The sequence below is a fragment of the Xenopus laevis genome, chromosome 8S, assembly GCF_017654675.1.
Source record: "Xenopus laevis strain J_2021 chromosome 8S, Xenopus_laevis_v10.1, whole genome shotgun sequence".
NCBI lineage: Eukaryota > Metazoa > Chordata > Amphibia > Anura > Pipidae > Xenopus > Xenopus laevis.
Window position 1 is genome coordinate 46,963,539 of NC_054386.1, and position 16,604 is coordinate 46,980,142.

Below are 16,604 nucleotides of genomic sequence, written 5' to 3' on the forward strand. Positions count from 1 at the left end.
TCTTACTTTTGAATTCCTAGCTCACGGAAATCTTTAGATGCAAAAAACAATGTGTACTGCCAAACATTTATTTAAACAAATATTTAAATTCAGCAAATCCAGTGTAGATTTTCTCGCTGGAATTTCTAGAAGTGCACACCATCTTTTAACTTAACCTAAATATTCTTAGATCACACATACTATTATAACTTTAACATAATGGAATTTAAATCATATATAATATACAGTGCCTGATGCTAATTTGAAGCTGCTCTGCTGATGCTGATTTTCTTTCTCCTCAATTACAGCTGCTGACCGTGACTGACATCTAAGAATTCTATTGCTTTGTCATACATTTTACAAAGGGACTACGTTTTACCTGCAACTTACTTGCTGCTTTCAAAGTAAAACTCCCAAACTTGGTTGCCCTTTTATTAGCCACCAGTGGGATCAACTGACTATAGCTGGGAAGGGTGGGGGCTACAACATGGAGCTGGCCACTGCTCCTGTATAAACTATAACAAACAAGGGTAAGTTGTGCTATGAGGCTATGAACACAAGATACATATAGACAAATATAAGAGGTCCTCTGCACTCAACCCATTATCAATATATTTAAGACATTGAGCCATTTTGTGTATACAGCTACTAAAATATGCTTTACCCTTTAAACAAAACATTGTTTGTCCATATATTACAATACAAGATGGCCAACTACGTCAAAGTCATCCCATATCTGGCCAGTCCTACACTCAAATTGCATCTGATTCATTAAGAATTTAATTTCTTTGTTATACATTTTACAAAGGGACTAAGTTTTACCTGCAACTTACTTGCTGCTTTCAAAGTAAAACTCCCAAACCTGGTTGCCTTTTTATTAGATCACCTGACTACAACAAGGAGCTGGCCACTGCTCCTGTATAAACTGTAACAAACAAGGGAAAGTTGTGCTCACCACTAATTTTTAAAAACATTACGCAGGGGTGCAATGAGGCTGTGACCACAAGATACATATAGACAAATACAAGAGGTCCTCTGCCCTCAACCCATTATCAATATATTTAAGACATTGAGACATTTTGTGCATACAGCTACTAAAAATGCCTTACCCTTTAAACAAAACGGGGATTGTTTGTCCATGTATTGCAATATATTGCAATATATTGCAATATATTGCAATATAAAGTTGTCCCTGCCCAAAAGAGTTTACAATCTGAAAAGGAAATCTCAGTATGTTATAGAAGGACATAATGAAAGCATTTTGGAAGTTATTATTTGCTTCAATCTGTACTCCTGGTGTCAGTGATTATTAGACTAGATTTGTGCTAATGCTACTGCTGCTGGTAACCGAGTAAACTTGGTTGTCAACTGTGACTGCCCAACTGTCATTTGGACAGCAGAGAGAGAGGGAGAGAGTGACAGAGAGTAAAAAAAGCAGATGATATAAAAGAAGATGAATTTTGGATAAAACATTACAGAATTTAATTCAAAGTAGAAGAAAAAGGAAGGGGAAAATGATGAAGAGAAAAAAAGGAATCCGACACCAGAAGAGAGAGAACTTCAACAGGATGAATGTTGCATAGAGAATAAAACCAAGAACCAAGAAGCAGAAGAGAAGACCAGCAAAAGTAAAAATAAGAAGAGGCACACTGAGCATAAAGCCCCATAAAGGTGGAAGAAGGAGAAAAAGAAAAAGGATTAAAGGAGATCAAACAAAGAAGAGAAAAGAAAGGCTGTCAGATGAGACCAGTAAACCTGAGACCAAGAAGAAAAGACAAGAAGAAGCAACTAAAATTAGAAAGAAAACTGTCTTAAAACCCAACTTGGGGGAAGGAATATTTAGACATATGTTCCTCGTTGAGAGCCACACTTTGTCCCCAACTTTATATAAAGGAGAAGACTTACGTCTTTGATCAGCATAATTCTTGTGGGACAAGGAACTTTTCTCCACGTTGGCTTTGGTAGCTGACCAAATGGCCGACATGTGGGCTGCATGATCATCGGCTGCTGGAACATCCGACAAGAGGAAGTCCTGAGGGAAAGCTTGTGTATGTTGTCCATACACTGTCAAGTAGGGCGATCTCCCAGTGGAAGCATGACACACGTTGTTATGAGAGAATTCTGCCCAAGGGAGTAGATCAGCCCAATTGTCCTGACAGAGGGATACATGACTTCTCAGGAACTGTTCCAGTGCTTGGTTTACTCTTTCAGCTGCCCCATTGGACTGAGGGTGTTAGGCAGAGGAGAATTGGAGAGCAATACCTAGGTCTTTACACAAAGAGCACTAGAACTTGGACACAAACTGGGAACCTCTGTCTGATACAATCTCCACCGGGAGCCAGGAAGACGGAAGGTATATTGGATGAACAACTGAGAGAGTTCAATGGCAGAGGGAATTTTTTGAAGAGGGATAAAGTATGCCATCTTACTGAAGCGGTCAATAACTACCCATATTACAGTGTTCCCTTTGGTAGGTGGACAGATAGAATCTGTCTGGCCAGTTGCGGGAATAGGGACGCAATGATTTTCGTGGTTGGAATAATTGGTGTCACGGCCGGAACCCAATACCAGAACAAGTGCCAAGCACCCTGGTCTCAGCTCGGCTTCACCAATAGTGTGACCACCTTTGGGCTTCGGGAGGAGCCCTCAGCTTACTTGGGTGCCACCTGGACTTAACGAGGGGTACAAGGCGAGATGTTCTGGCTGGCAAAGGGGCACGGCTGTTAGCAGAGTGTTTTGGGCTGAAGGTCACGGTACAAAAGGATTAGGCAGAAGGATGGTCAGACAGGCTGGGTCGAGGCAGGCGGATATCAGAATCGTCAGGCAGGCAAGGGTCAAAACCGGGTTGTCAATCAAGGGGTTAAGCTGGAAGAGTTGTCATAGGCAGGCAATGGTCAGGATACAGAATGCAGAATAGTCAGGGAACAGGCAGGAGTCAAAACCGGATAATCAGGACAAACAGATTCAGGATCAGATGCACAAGGCTCAGGAAACCACTAGAAACCAAGTTCTATCACGGGCACCTGTCTGCAGTCAGAATGGGCCTTTTATAGGGGAAAGAATTCGCGCCAAAAAATGTGTAATTTTGCGCCAAAGTGCGCTGGCGCCTATAAACAACACGCAGATGCACCGCACGCTCCCTAAGGAAGGCAAGATGGCGCAGGAAGAGGACCATGTGGCGGGCGTCCCCGCCACCCCACTAGACCACCAGGACAGGTAGGTTTTGTTACATTACCTCCCCCTCTAGGGGGGCCACTGGACCCCGAGACTTCCCAGGAAATTTAAGATGAAAACTATTCCTGAGTCGGTCAGCCTTGATGTCATCAACTGAGACCCAAGAGTTCTCCTCAGGGCCATAGCCCTTCCATTTAGTAAGATATTGCAGCTTACCTCGCACAAGGTGGGAATAGAGGAACTCTTGGATCTCAAATTCAGGCTGACCTTCCACCAACACTGGGGGAGGAACAGAAAGATGACCTACCTGAGTGACTGGTTTTAGGAGGAGACATGAAAAGAATTAGATATTTTGAATTCTGCAGGTAATTGAAGACAAACAGAAGAAGAATTGATTATTTCAGTAATTGGATATGGACCAATGAACCTGGGCCCAAGTTTGAGAGAGGGAACCTTCAACTTAATATTTTTGGTAGATAACCAAACAGAGTCTCCCACCTTATAGTGAGGTGCTACTCTACGAGATCTGTCAGCAGCCTTCTTCTGAGCAGAGGAAGCTGCAGAGATAGAATCATGCACCTGTGTCCAAATTTTAGAAAAGTGTTCTACAGAGGAGTCAGCAGAAGGGACAGGGGTACCAGAACCAGAAAAAGAAAATGCTTTAGGGTGTAACCCATTGACAATGAAGAAAGGAGACACTCTAGTGGAGGAGTGAGTAGCGCTATTGTAGGCAAACTCTGCCCAGGGCAATAACTCAGCCCAAGAGGACTGGTTACCTGACACATAACACCTGAGATATTGCTCTAGGGACTGGTTCACCCTCTTAGTTGTCCGTTGGTTTGGGGGTGGTAAGACAAATCAATTCCAACCAAGGAGCAAAAGGCCCTCCAAAACTTAGAGACAAACTGAACTCCTCTGTCTGAAACAATGTTAACAGGGAACCCATGCAACTTAAACATTTGAGAAATAAACAGATCTGCTAAGGTTTTAGCAGAAGGGAGGTGTGAAAGGGGAACAAAATGGCTCATTTTACTAAACCTATCCACCACCACCCAAATTACAGTTTTACCCTGAGAAGGAGGCAAATCCACAATGAAATCCATTGAAAGATGGGACAATGGCTTCTTAGGGATTGGTAACGGATTTAACAGACCTTGTGATAAATGACGGGAGGATTTAGACCTTTGACAGACTGGACAGGAATTCACAAAAACCTTAGCATCCTGTTTAAAAGTAGACCACCACACATGGCGGGATAACAAAGATATAGTTTTGGCAATGCCAGGATGCCAAACCATCTTGGAGTTATGAACTTCCTTCAGAACTTGTTCCCTCAGCTCCTCAGGCACAAACATTCTCCCAGAAGGAGTGTCTGCAGGAGCAGAAGATTTGACAGGGGATAACAAGGTGGAGAGGTCAGAATCCAATGCGGCTAAGATCAACTCCCTAGGAATGATGGGGATGCACTCACTAGAGTCAGAGGACGTAGATTCAAAACTCCTAGAGAGTGCATCAGCTTTTTTTAGAGCCAGGCCTGAATGTTAAGGAGAAGTTAAACCTGGTGAAGAACAATGCCCATCTAGCTTGCCTAGGATTTAGCCGTGTGGCTGAATCTATGTAAAGCAGGTTCTTACGGTCTGTATATACTGTTACCATATGTTTTGCACCTTCAAGTAGATGCCGCCATTCCTCAAAGGCCCATTTGATAGCCAACAATTCCCTGTTCCCAATATCATAGTTTGCCTCTGCAGGCAAAAACCTCTTTAAGAAAAAGGCGCAGGGATGTAACTTGTTGGTTATCGGGTGCCTTTGGGAAAGGACTGCCCCAGCACCCACTTCAGGTGTATCCACCTCCACAATAAATGGTAAGGCAGCGTCTGGATGCTGCAGAACAGGGGCAGAACTGAACTCCTTTTTGAGGCGTTTGAAAGCTAGAACTGCTTCTGGGGGCCAGATACTAGGGTCAGCACCCTTTTTGGTTAAGTTGGTGATTGGGGCAACTACCAGGGAAAAATTCTTAATGCATTGGCGATAATAATTTGCAAAACCGAGGAATATTTGGGTTGCACGTAAAGAAAGGGGTTGGGTCCATTCCAGGACAGCTCACACTTTCCCAGGATCCATTTCAAGACCCCTGTTAGAAATGTTAAACCCCCAAAACTGAACAGAGGTAACCTCAAAAGTACACTTCTCAAGTTTTGCATACAGATTATTTTCTCTAAGTCTACGTAAGACCTCACAGACATGATTCCTGTGTTCACTCAGATTGGAAGAGAAAATAAGAATGTCATCAAGATAGACCACTACGAATATCCCCAGCAGGTCCCGAAAGATGTCATTGACAGATTCCTGGAACACTGCGGGGGTGTTACAAAGACCGAATGGCATCACCAAATATTCGTAGTGCTGTTTTCCACTCATCCCCCTCCCTGATACGAATGAGGTTATAAGCCCCCCTAAGATCTAGCTTAGTAAAAATCTTAGCATTCTTGATCTGATCAAACAGCTCAAAGATCAAGGGAAGGGGATAGCGGTTCTTAATGGTGATCTTATTGAGACCCCTGTAATCTATACAGGGACGAAGACCCCCATCTTTTTTCCCCACAAAAAAACCCCAGCCCCCGCAGGGGAACAGGAAGGCCGAATGAAGCCTCTTTCCAAGTTTTCCCGAATATATTCTTTCATTGCCAGGGCTTCTGGCAATGAAAGAGGGTAGGTTTTCCCTTGAGGAGGAGTAGACCCTGAGATGAGATCAATTGGGCAATCATATGGCCGGTGTGGGGATAAGGTCTCAGCAGCCTTTTTAGAGAAAACATCCTCAAACTCAGCATAAGCTGCAAGTAACCCTTCTAGAGAGGTAGTAGCTACTACCTGAGGAATACAGACCCCATCACACTCTGAACCCCATTGAACTACCCTTTTTGAAACCCAATCAATTAGAGGGTTATGCCTCTGGAGCCATGGTAACCCCAAGTTGAGAGGAGAAGTAGCACCCTCAATGAGGTACAGAGCTATCTCCTCACCATGCAGATTATTTACAGACATAGAAAGCAAAATAGTTTTCTTAGACACTATACCTGACCCTAAGGGTCTTTTGTCCACTGCCCAAATTTCCAGGGGGGAACTTAGAGGAACCAAAGGAATGTTGTGTTTGGCTGCAAATGCAGCATCCAAAAAGTTCCCCTCTGCCCCTGAATTCACAAAAGCGGACACCTTGACAAAGCCCGTATGCCAGGTTAGTTTGACTGGTAAAAGAACCTTAGAAGCAGATTGCGGAGAGGAAATTCCTGCACCCAAATGGAGCTCCCCATCTCCATTTAGGCTTCAGAGTTTCCCAGCCTCTTAGAACATTGGTTTAAAAAATGTCCCTTTTCACCACAGTGCATGTAAAGACCCAGGGAACGCCTGCGTGCCTTTTCCTCAGGAGTTAGATGGGATATGCCTAATTGCATAAGCTCCTCCTGAGGTAGAGGCACAGAGGGCTTAGGAGATTTTACATTGGTCACCACATTAAATCTTATATTAGTAACCCCAGAGAAGTTTGTACTCCTCTCACCCCTTCTTTCCCTTTGACTTCTATCTACCTGGATGGCGAGGGACATGAGATCATCCAGGTTAGAAGGTAAGGGGAAATTAACCAGACTATCTTTTACTGAATCAGATAACCCCAAACGGAATTGACTCCGTAGAGCCAAATCGTTCCACCCAGTTTCTACTGCCCACCGGCGGAATTCGGTGCAGTACACCTCCGCATTCAGTTTCCCTTGGCGCAACTTACGAATCGCGGTATCGGCAGAAGATGCATGATCCGGGTCATCATAGAGAATTGCCATGCTGTTAAAGAAAGTGTCAAGGGAATAACGAGCAGGGTCAGAGGAAGGCAGCCTGAGGGCCCAAATTTGCGGGTCACCCAAAAGCAGGGTCATGATGAACCTTACTTTCTCCTCACCAGATTGGAAAGAGTGAGGAAAGAAACTAAGGTACAGCTTGCATGCCTCTTTAAAGACAAAAAATTTAGTGCGATCCCCACTGAACCTTTCGGGGAACACAATTTTGGGTTCATGTAGTCTAGTTGAACCCACAGGAGGAGGAAGAGGAGCAGGAACAGGTTGCTGCTGTGAAGCTTGCGTAGTCTTCAGCTGTCGGGTTAGGTTGTGGAAACCCTGCAGGAGATAATATTGCTTCAGTTCATGGTCCTCCAAGCACTGTAACAGAGTGGTAAGAAGCGCTTCAGTGGTAGTTGTGGTGGAACGAGTGGACAGATTATTGGGAGGGGCTGGGGAGGACCCAGCGGTCCTGGTACACATAGGTACCAATGACAAAGTTAGAGGAGGTGGTGAAGTCCTCAAAAATGATTTTAAAAAACTAGGTGCAAAGCTGAGGGCGAGGACTTCCAAGGTAATTTTCTCAGAGATATTACATGAGCCACGAGCAATGCTAAGGAGACAGCGGGAGCGTAGGGAGATTAATGCGTGGCTGAAAGATTGGTGTAGGGAGGAGGGTTTGGGGTTTTTGGAGAACTGGGCTGATTTTTCAGTCGGCTACAGGCTCTTTGCTAGGGATGGGCTGCACCTCAATGATGATGGGGCAGCTGTTTTGGGAGAGAAGATGGCTAGAGGGTTGGAGGAGATTTTAAACTAGGTGTGGGGGGGAGGGTTCAGTAAAAGATTCAGTGGAAGACAGGTTAGATGAGATAGTGGGCAAAGAAAGGGAAAATGGGGGAGGAGATTTGGCTAGGGATACTGTTAAGGATAGGGAGGACCACATGTCATATGAGCTGGAGCTGCTGGTGTTGGAAGGAAAATATGATGTGATTGGTGTGGCCGAAACATGGCTGAATGAGTCGCATGACTGGGCAGTAAATATCAGTGGCTATACTTTGTTTCGGAGGGATAGAGGCAATAGAAAAGGAGGAGGGGTATGTCTGTTTGTTAGGCAGGATTTAAAAGCTCATATAAAGGAGGAGGTTATGTTAGAAAATGAGGGGGCAGAAGTCGTATGGGTGGAGTTCTTCACCAATAGTAAAGAATCCAGCAAATTAATTGTAGGCGTATGCTATAGACCCCCTAATCTAAGTGAGGAGAAAGAGACAAAGCTCCTAATGCAAATAGAAAAGGCTGCTAGTTTGGGTAAAGTAATGATAATGGGGGATTTTAATTACCCAGATATTGACTGGAGCAACGGTACTGCTAGATCAGTTAATGGGAACAAGTTTATAAACTTATTGCACGACAATTTTTTAGCACAGGTTGTTGAGGAGTCTACCAGAAAAAATGCTATTCTTGATTTAGTGATCTCAAATGACCCGGAACTTATAGCAAATGTGCAAGTCATTGAACCCCTGGGTAATAGTGACCATAATGTTTTATCTTTTAATGTCTGGTGCAAAAAACAAAAATATACTGGGGCAACAAAAACCATGAATTTTGGAAAAGCTAATTTTAGTGCCTTGAGGGCTGCCCTACAGAGCATTGATTGGGGCACTAGGTTTTTGGCTAAAAACACAGAACAGAAATGGTTGTCCTTTAAAATAATATTAAATCATTACTGTTCTCAATTTAATCCCTTAAGGACTAAATGTAGAAGCTCTAAGAATCATCCTGTGTGGCTTAATACAGGAGTAAAGAAGTTAATGGGAAAGAAGAGAAAGGCTTTTAAAAACTACAAATCTGTAGGGACAAAAGCTGCATTTAAAGGAAAACTATACCCCCAAAATGAATACTTAAGCAACAGATAGTTTATATCAAATTGAATGACATATTAAAGAATCTTACCAAACTGGAATATATATTTACATAAATATTGCCCTTTTACATCTCTTGCCTTGAACCACCATTTCGTCTGTGCTGCCTCAGAGATCACCTGACCAGAAATACTACAACACTAACTGTAACAGGAAGAAGTGAGGAAGCAAAAGACAGAACTCTGTCTGTTAATTGGCTCATGTGACCTTACATGTGGTTTGTATGTGTGCACAGTGAATCGTACGATCTCAGGGGGCGGCCCTTATTTTTTAAAATGGCAATTTTCTATTTATGATTACCCAATGGCACATACTACTAAAAAAGTATATTATTATGATAATGGTTCATTTACATGAAGCAGGGTTTTACACATGAGCTGTTTTACTCAGTATCTTTCAATAGAGACCTACATTGTTTGGGGGGTATAGTTTTCCTTTAATGAATATAAACACTGTAATAAATGTTGTAAATCAGCAATCCGGAAGGCTAAGAAAAGAAATGAAGAATTAATTGCGGTGGAGGTGAAAACTAACCCTAAAAAGTTTTTTAAATTTATTAATAGTAAAAAGATGCAGGTTGAAAGTGTTGCTCCATTAAATAATGGTACCAGTATGGTTGTAACAGATACAGAAAAGGCAAATGTGTTAAATCAGTTCTTTTCTTCAGTGTATACAATAGAGGAGTCTGGGTTCACAAGCTCACTTTATAATTGCACAAATGGTTCAGCTCAATCTAGTCAGTGGCTGACTCAGGATATGATTCAAAAAGCTTTAATACAAATTAATGTAAACAAGGCTCCAGGGCCTGATGGCATACACCCCCGGGTTCTAAGAGAGCTTAGTTCAGTCTTAGACCAGCCCTTATTTCTGATTTTCTCAGATTCACTGTCATCTGGTACGGTGCCTATGGATTGGAGAAAAGCTGATGTTATTCCAATATTTAAAAAGGGATTACAATCTCAGCCTGGCAATTATAGCCCAGTAAGCTTGAAATCTGTGGTGGGCAAATTATTTGAAGGCTTGTTAAGGGATCACATTCAAAATGTTGTACTAATGAATGGCATTATGAGCAACAATCAGCATGGCTTTATGAAGGATAGGTCATGTCAGACGAATTTGATTGCATTTTATGATGTGGTAAGTAAGATTCTGGACAGTGGGGGGCAGTAGATGTGATCTATTTGGATTTTGCCAAAGCGTTTGATACTGTGCCCCACAAACGACTGCTTTCTAAACTAAGGTCTGTTGGGCTTAATGAAGTCATTTGCACATGGATAGGAAACTGGCTACAGGATCGGGTACAGAGGGTGGTTGTTAATGGGACATTCTCTACTTGGAGTAAGGTTCTTAGTGGGGTCCCCCAGGGCTCAGTATTGGGTCCACTTTTATTTAACTTGTTCATTAATGACTTAGGGGACGGTGTGTTAAGTAATGTATCAGTGTTTGCAGATGACACAAAATTATCCAGCCCAATTAATTCCATCCAGGATGTGGCATCCTTGCAACATGATCTTGACAAACTGGCAATCTGGGCAGTTAAGTGGCAAATGAGATTCAATGTTGATAAATGTAAAGTCATGCACCTGGGCTGTAAAAATATCCAAGCCACTTATACCCTTAATGGGACTGCACTAGGCAAATCCATTATGGAAAAGGACCTTGGAGTCCTTGTAGATGATAAACTTGGCTGTAGCAAGCAATTCCAGTCGGCAGCATCAAGGGCAAATAAGGTCTTGAGCTGTATTAAAAGGGGCATAGAGTCAAGGGAGGAGGGGGTCATTCTTCCATTGTATAGAGCACTTGTAAGGCCCCATCTAGAATATGCCGTACAGTTTTGGTCTCCATCACTCAAACAGGACATTATTGTATTAGAGAGGGTACAGAGAAGAGCAACTAAGCTGGTAAAAGGTATTGAAAATCTTAGCTATGAGGAAAGACTGGCCAAATTGGGGATGTTCAGGCTGGAGAAGAGGCGCTTAAGGGGTGATATGATGACTATGTATAAATATATAAGGGGATCATATAATAATCTCTCTAATGCTTTATTTACCAGAAGGTCTTTCCATCTGACACGAGGTCACCCATTCCGATTAGAAGAAAAGAGGTTCCGCCTAAATATTCGGAAGGGGTTTTTTACAGTGAGAGCTGTGAAGATGTGGAATTCTCTCCCTGAATCAGTTGTACAGGCTGATACATTAGATAGCTTTAAGAAGGGGTTGGATGGCTTTTTAGCAAGTAAGGGAATTCAGGGTTATGGGAAATAGCTCATAGTCCAAGTTGATCCAGGGACTAGTCCGATTGCCATTTTGGAGTCAGGAAGGAATTTTTCCCCCTCTAAGGCAAATTGGAGAGGCTTCAGATGGGTTTTTTTGCCTTCCTCTGGATCAACTGGCAGGTAGTTAAAAAAAAAAGGTTGAACTCGATGGACATGTGTCTTTTTTCAACCTTACTTACTTACTATGTAGTTGGAGGAGCAGCAGCAGCTTCATCATGACTTTCATCCTCCATGGGCCCGTGATAATGTCACGGCCGGCACCCAATACCAGAACAAGTGCCAAGCACCCTGGTCTTGGCTCGGCTTCACCAGTAGCGTGACCACCTTTGGGCTTCGGGAGGAGCCCTCAGCTTACTTGGGTGCCACCTGGACTTAACGAGGGGTACAAGGCGAGATGTTCTGGCTGGCAAAGGGGCACGGCTGTTAGCAGAGTCTTTTGGGCCGAAGGTCATGGTACAAAAGGATTAGGCAGAAGGATGGTCAGACAGGCTGGGTCGAGGCAGGCGGATATCAGACAGGCAGGCAAGGGTCAAAACCAGGTTGTCAATCAAGGGGTTAAGCACCAAAGCGCAAACACGCCAGCGTGCCTGCGCCTATAAACAACACACAGGCGCACCGCACACGCCCTAAGGAAGGCAAGATGGCGCAGGAAGAGGACCACGTGGCAGGCATCCCCGCCACCCCACTAGACCACCAGGGCAGGTAGGTTTTGTTACAATTGGTTCATGATCTTCACTGATGCGACCCTCAGGAACAATGCTTTCGGGACAGGGTATCTACCTTCTGATTCCTGGGGCCGGGCGATAGTTGGAGAGCTTGATGAGGGTTCAGTCTCTTGAGAGTCTGGATGAATTCCAAGTTTTTGTGATCAGTGTAAATGGTGACAGGATGAGAGGCTCCTTCCAGGAAGTGTTATCAGTCCTCGAGTTAGTCTAACTGCCAGAAGCTCACGATTCCTGACATCGTAATTTTGCTCAGCAGGAGAGAATTTCTTTGAAAAATAGGCACAAGGGTGTAGTTTCCCATCTGCAACTTGTCTCTGAGAGAGGATAGCTCCAGCTCTGATGTCAGAAGTGTCTATTTCAAAGAAGAAGGGTTGAAGCAGGTCAGGATGTCGAATGACAGAAGGAGCAACAAACAAGTCTTTCAGGGACTGAAGAGCCTGCATGGCGTGAGGGGGCCAGCATTAGGTTTTCCTCCCTTCCAAATGAGAGCCGATACAGATGTGATATGGGAGGAGAACCCCTTGATAAATTGTCGGTAGTAATTAGCGAAACTGACAAAGCTCTGTATGGCCTTGGGGCTTGTGGGAAGAGGCCAATCTCAGATTGCAGAAGGATCCATCTTGAATCCCTCACGAGAGATGATGTAACCCAGGAAGGGAAGCCAGGAACCAAGCAAACAGAGAGTTTTCTCTGAGACGGGAAAGGACTTCTTTCACCTAGGTTCTTTGACTTTCCAAATCCTTGGAGAAGATTAAAATGTCTGAATACACGACTACAGGTTGTCCCAGCCAATCTCTGAAGATATAATTTACAAACTCTTGGAAGATGGCAGGGGCATGGTAGAGGCCGAAGGGCATCACCAGATGCCCTTCTCATAATGCCCATCTCTGGTGTTGAATGTTGTCTTCCATTCATCGCCCTCTCAGATGCGAATGAGGTTGTAAGCTTCTCAAAGATCCAACTTAGTGAAGATCTTAGCCCCTCTGAGTTGATCGAAGAGCTTAGAGATAAGTGGCAGAGAGTATCGGTTCTTTACTGTGATTTTGTTTAGGCCCCTGTAATCTATACAGGGACACAATCCACCATCCTTCTTCTCCACAAAGAAGAACCCAGGCCCTGCAGGGGAAGATGAAGGTCTAATGAATCCTCGCTGGAGGTTATCTTGAATGTATTCCTTCATTGCAAATGTCTCAGCAGGAGATAAGGGGTAGGTCCAAACTCTGGGGGGCATTGTACCGGGAAGAAGTTTGATGGAACAATAGTAGGAGCGATGAGGAGGAAGAGTCTCCACGTACTTCTTGCAGAAGACATCCGCAAAGTCCTTGTACACTGCAGGCAGAGACTGGAGATCTGCTGCAGCAAGTGACACCCAGTGAATGGATTTAGCAGGTAAACAGTTCTTCTGACAGTAAGGGCTCCAATGAGATATCTTCTGGTTGGCTGACCAGTCAATAGAAGGATTCTGCAGATGGAGCCAGGTTAGACCCAGCACCACAGGAGCAGAGGGACAGTCTATTAAAAGAAAAGACAGTTTTTCCTGATGTAGAGATCCAGCCGTCAGTGGAAGTTCCCCTGTGGCCTCAGAGATTATCTCAGAAGTTAGCGGTTGATTGTCAATCGCCAAAACCCTCAGTGGATTAAATAGAGGGAATCGGGGAATTCTCAGGAACTTGGCAAAAGTGGCATCCATGCAACTTCCTGCAGCCCCGGAATCAAGAAAAACGGACACATCGATAGTTCTGTCAGGTAGCCGAATCGAAATAGAAATCGATGAGAGTTCTTTTGGGGTGCTAGTTCGATGCCACCCAGGTAAAATTTCTCAGTTCTACCTGAGCTAGGAGATCCTCCCAACTTCTGGGGACAACGATTGGCAGGATTTGGAAGGAGGGGTCTCTGAAAGTGTGGTGCCAGACCAGGCAGGAATCTTTTGCTTCGCTCCTTATTGGACTGGTGCTCCCTGAGACGGGAAATCTACCTAGCAATCAGGTCTTCCAAAAGTTCAGGAAGATCCCTGGAGACCATGTCGTCTTTGAGTTGAGTTGACAAGCCTTGATAGAACACTGCTGCATAAGCCATCAAAGTTCTGAAATCAATGGCGTACTCACTGACAATGTAGTTCCCTTTCTGGATCTGTAAGAGTCAGGAAGAGGCATTAGCATCACGACCAAGGCAGTCAAACACCATACGAAAGGCTTGGAGGAAGGCCTTGGCATCGAAGGTCAAATCTAAGTAGTGTTATGAGACAGGGTTGGAAAAAATGAGGCTCAATGGCAGGGTATAAATTGCAAGTCAATGGGTATAGAGGCTGATGGGACCAGTTTTGAGACTCTCCCAACTCACCCACATAATAATAGAATAAATACAGTTTTAAAAAATACATTGTTACAGTTTGGGGTTCTTGTGTTATTTCAAATAATTCAAAAAGAGGATGTTCCTGGCCAGGTATTAAGGTAGAGCCAAGAGAGTTTAAAAGGCAGCTGAAGCAGTAACGTAACTACCCTCTTCCGGACCATCCTACACCTGGGCCCCTCACCCCTCCAGACATGCGGTTTTCTTACCGCACCTGCAGCAGTGTGATCTCCGGCGGGCCCCAAGGGGGAGCAGCCTGGGTGCAGTTGTACCCCTGCTCTCCTGGTAGTTATGCCACTGAGTTATTTCCAAGTATTTGTGTGTGTGTGTATAAAACAGAGCATATCTTCCACTTGGTCACAAAATGCTACTAAGGAGCTCTATGACACCCACATTGGGAGGGAACTCCTGGTGCGGGGGACATGTTCAATCATGTGCATTACATAATATGATTACTTAATGCCAAAATAAGTGATTATTTAGAACAGTAGCAACATACAATTGTTTTACACAGCACTGCATTTGGACAATATATCTAGTGAGCTTTTCTGTCTTTTTCATGGCCATGTCATGATGTGCATTTTTCTGCAAATTGTTTTAGTGTGAAACCTTTAACTGTAGCTTTCATGATGGTTGCTGTACTTTTTCCTGTTTTGTGACTTTTTATAAATAAATGCAATAGCTAACAGGGAATATTACCTTGTAGTGTGCAGCGCTTCAAGTTTTGCAGGTTGTATATCACTATCCTGGCTTTGTGGCTGTAGTGAGGCGCATTCGGTAGAGTATCATCTGTCATTTCCTCTACTATGCTGTGTACATCTTGTCCAAAATGCAACTCAATTTCTGCAAAAGTGTTGTTAGTGTCTTCTACAGTGTCATGAAACAGATCTGTCTAAGAAGCAAAATTTGCACATATAAAAAAGCCAGTCTGACTGATGCTGTGGGGTGGGGTGGGGGGGGGAGTGTGAGTTGTAAGAAGAGGCTTCCACAATCCACACTCATTCTTCCCATGGTGCTTAGCTCTAGTGCTCTTAACTCATTCCTGACTGGTTCACTTTAAGCTGCAGTAAAATGTATGTAGAAAGAGCACATGCATATAATTTGGATCCACCAAACACACAATGAGTCTAAAGCTTCAGTGGCCATGCTTTGTAAGGGCAGACTGAGCGGCCACACTGAAACGCTACTTTCTAGCAGTGAAAGGGTTACAGCAAACTTTCTGTCTCTGCCTTCCACAACGACTTTGTGTTTGGGGCACTGCCAGCAAATGAATGGAGGAGGGCATTTCTATAGGGGGAAAGCAAGGCACAAAGCACTAACTCAGGAATTCTGGTTGGATGGATAGGGTGTCAGTCAATTTCTTACATGCCTGCACACCACAGAGCTGACAAATACACCAACTAAGGGAGTACATGTTCTTTTCTAACATTTAATCCATCCTGAAAGGCTTCACAAGATTTGTAAGATAATGGCGGCTTTAGCTATTGCTCTGTGTCACTTTCGAGGAGCTTGCTGCTCTTTTCTTTCTAGCCATAGTCAGAGATTGACAGGTAGTGAAAACACTTCCAAAACCTGGGGGGATTCTGCCTGGAAGAGTGATCTGGAGTGGGGAGAAGCGATATCACCCAGTAAGTTGTATGAAAAGGCTTTAACGGCACATAAGAATGCCACACAGAGAGATGCTCAGTTGGTGAGAGATTTATTTCTCAGGAGAACTAAATATATAATCACTGGGGGGAGGGTGCCCACCAGTAACTTGTCTTATACCACAGGCTGGTGCTGGTATTAGTGGGAAAACTGCTCCTGCTAGGGGGTATAATTCTGCATTCTTCCCTCTTTTGTCTTCTATCCTCCAGGCTCAGACAGGCGCATGCACAGTAGTGATACAGATGGCTTTTTGTGTCCAAGTTGTGTCATCTTTCTCTCTGCTGCACATGTGCCTGACCAGACTGGAAAGAAGAGGAAAAGGGTAGAAGATGTCAATGAGAAGCTTCTACAGAAATACTATAGGCCAGTACATGGCCCAGGGGGGTGCAGATTGCTGGGCCTGCTTCCTATATAGCCACTGTACTGCTAGAAATGCTTCTGAATAGCATTTTACAAACCAACATGGATCCCCTTGGCATGCACTTCTATTTGCTTTTGGCCATACATTTCATTGCATAAAGGGTCATTGTGAGTGATAAGGGCTTCCTCTGAACATATGCTTGCCTATGCACATCACAAACAGTGTTTAAACCACAATTTACCAAGGTACAAACAAGGTAGATATACAGTGTAGAAGGACATCTCCAAGCATAATTAACAAGTTAAGAAATCAAATAGCAGTCAGACAAGGTCATACAAGTCGCATAATCAG